Source organism: Olea europaea, chromosome 13, assembly GCF_002742605.1.
Source record: "Olea europaea var. sylvestris chromosome 13, O_europaea_v1, whole genome shotgun sequence".
In the NCBI taxonomy this organism is placed as follows: Eukaryota; Viridiplantae; Streptophyta; class Magnoliopsida; order Lamiales; family Oleaceae; genus Olea; species Olea europaea.
The window spans coordinates 29,605,813-29,609,284 of record NC_036249.1 but is presented as its reverse complement, the minus strand read 5'-3'; positions in this window follow the sequence as shown (position 1 = coordinate 29,609,284).

Sequence of the window (3,472 nt, the reverse complement as noted above, 5' to 3'; positions counted from 1 at the left end):
TATCCACTTCAATGCCCTTCGCCGAGATTCGATGCCCTAGTACGATGCCTTCTTGTACCATAAAGTGACATTTCTCCCAATTCAATACTAAGTTGGTCTCCGTGCACCGTTGTAGCACAAGACTTAGATGCTCCAAGCACTCATCAAATGAAGATCCAAACACAGAAAAGTCATTCATGAATACCTCGATGAATTTCTTAATCATGTCTGAGAAAATAGCCATCATGCAGCGCTGAAAGGTAGTGGGAGCATTGCATAATCCAAATGGCATCCTTCTGTATGCAAAGGTGCCATAGGGACAAGTGAAAGTGGTCTTATCCTAATCGTCTGGTGCCACTGGAATCTAATTATACTCGGAGTACCCATCTAGGAAACAGTAATGTGAATGTCCTGCTAATCTCTCCAACATCTGATCAATGAACGGTAATGGAAAGTGATCCTTTCGAGTAGCTATGTTAAGTTTACGATAGTCAATGCAAACTCTCCATCCAGTCACTGTCCGTGTAGGAATCAACTCATTTTCTCATTTTCTATCACCGTGATTCCTCCTTTCTTGGGGACAACTTGCACCGCACTGATCCATGCACTATCTGATATTGGATAAATAATGCCTGCATCGAGCAACTTCAATACCTCAGCTCTAACCACTTCCTTCATGTGTGGATTCAATCTCCGCTGCCCATCAATGCTTGGTTTGAATTTTTCCTCCATGAGTGTCTTATGCATGCATATAGACGGGCTGATCCCTTTGATATCTGCAATTGACCATCCAATGGCTGTTTTATTCTCCCTTAGCACCCGAAGTAATTTCTCTTCCTCTACCTCACTGACAGTGCTTGATATAATAACCGGTAGTGTAGAAGATTTCCCCAGGTACGCATATCAAAGATGTGGTGGCAGTTGTTTGAGTTCCAATTTGGGAGGTTTTACAATAGATGGCACTGATTTTGCAGTCCTAGTTCCCAACTCTTCAGAGTAGCGTCTGCGTATATATGGCTGGTTACTCTCCAAAAACTGAGCACATGTCTCAATCTCACTTGAATCAGAATGGGTGGATTGTGAATGTACAATGCATGCCTCGTATGCATCAGAAAGATGATATAGCCGAAATGTGTCTTGAACTATTCGGTCGACTACATCGATCTGGAAATGACCGTCTGACTCAGTAGGAAATTTCATTGCTTTGAACACGTTGAATGAGATTTGCTCATCACCAAGCCTCAATATCAGGTGCCCCTTCTGAACATCTACAATCGCTCTCCCAGTGGCTAAGAAAGGTCACCCCAAAATGAGTGGAACATCCTTATCTTCTTCCATGTCCAAGATAAGAAAATCGGCTGAAAATATGAACTTCTCCACTTTTACCAGCACGTCTTCAATGATTCCTCTTGGATGTGTAAGGGATCTATCTGCTAACTGCAATGTCACTGTTGTAGCTTTTGCTTCTCCCAAGCCGAGTTTCCTGAAAACAGAAAGAGGCATTAGATTAATACTTGCACCCAAATCACACAAAGTTTTATCAAAATGACAATCTCCAATAGTGCAGGGTACAGTAAAACTCCCTGGATCTTTCAGTTTTGGAGGTAGCTTTCTCTGGATTCTGGCGCTGCATTCCTCAATCAACATTACTGTTTCGTGTTCTTCTATCTTTTGCTTGTTGGAGAGAATATCCTTCAGGAATTTTGCATAGCTCGGCATCTGGACAAGTGCTTCAGCAAATGGGATGTTGATGTGCAGTTTCTTGAAGACTTCAAGGAACTTACTGTATTGCTGATCCATTTTATGCTTTCTCAACCTTTGTGGAAACGGAATAGGAGGCTCATGAGGGTTAACAGGATTAGTATTTTTACCCTATGATGTCTTGGAATTCATCTTAACCTCATCTCCTGTTGCATTGTCAGTTTGCTCCACAATTTTTTCTTCCAAGGTTGGCGTTGATTCCTTGTTGGCTCCCGAACTTTTTACATGTGGTTCCGGCAGTTGTACTCCACTTCTGGTTGTTATAGCCTTTGCATGTTCCTTAGGGTTAATTTCAGTATTGCTGGGTAGGTTTCCCGGTGATCTACCCGTCATGGAAATTGCCATCTGTCCCACTTGTGTCTCCAAGTTCTTGATCGTTGCACTTTGATCTTGAAGCATTGTTTCCGTCCTTCGCATAAATTGGTTATTGGCTTCCATGTACTGATTGGTTTGTGCCATAAATTTCTCGAACATATCCTCCAATGGTGGCTTTTTGTCTTGCTGCTATTATTGCCCTTGTGGTCTGTTTTGATTCTGATTAGCCCACGAGAAATTTGGGTGTTTTCTCCAGCCTGGATTGAAGGTTTCTGAATGTGGGTTATTCTGCTGGCGTTGACCCCATTGTGCAAATTCTGCATGTTTGACTCCTTGTGCTAGAATTGGGCAAGTAGCAGTACTGTGATCTGCTCCGCATTCTTCACAACTCTGCTTCATAACTTGCTTAGCAGTGGCGGTTTGTGAAATGCTTTCAACCTTATGGAATAAGGAATCTATTTTCGCCGACAATGCTGAGTAAGTATCTACTTCATACCCCCCAGGTGCTCTCTTCTGACCTACTCGATCTGTAGACCACATAGCTGAAGTTGTAGCCATCCTCTCAAACAGCTCCCAGGCTCCGTCAATTGTTCTTGTGGAGATGGACCCATCAGATGATGAATCCACCATGCTCTTGAAGGATGGGAGTAGTCCAGTGTAGAAGAAACGGATCTGTGTCTTCTTGTCAAAGCCATGTTGCGGGCACTTCCTTAAAATGTTCTTAAAACGGTTCCATGCCTCTTCAAATGATTCTGACTCGATTTGATTGAATATTGAGATGTCATGCCGCATTTTAGCTACCTTTGCTGGTGAGAAGAACTTGGTGCGGAACTTGTGGGCTAGCTCATTCCAAGTGGTGATGCTTGCGACTGGGAGTGAATCTAGCCATTCAAGTGCTTTATCCCTCAAGGTGTGCAGGAACAAGCGCAGTCTTATAGCATCATCAAAAATGCCTTGGTATCTAAAATGTTGACACATATCAAGAAATCGAGATATGTGTGTATGCGAATTCTCACTAGCCATCTCGTGGTATTGATGTCCATTCTGAAACAGCTGAATTACGTTTGTCTTCAGTTGGAAGTTTGGTTGCCCAAATGGAGGATATATAATGCTAGATTGACTTTGCACCACCAATGGTGCCATGAAATCTCCGAGTACTGTATTTCCTTCTTCCTCCATTTCAAAACCTTCGTTGAGTGGAATTCCTTGTCGATTTTGTTCGTTAGCCATCTGTTGTACCACTCTTGCTTCTTTCTGTCTGTGACGGAATGTGCGTTCGATTTCTGGATCTATAGGGACCAAGTCTTGATCAGGTACTCCTTGCATACAAGCCCTGATATGGCAGAATTAACACAAAAATTCAATATAAGCAATAATAAAATAAATCTAATAAAATTAACAAGGACTAAACTAAATA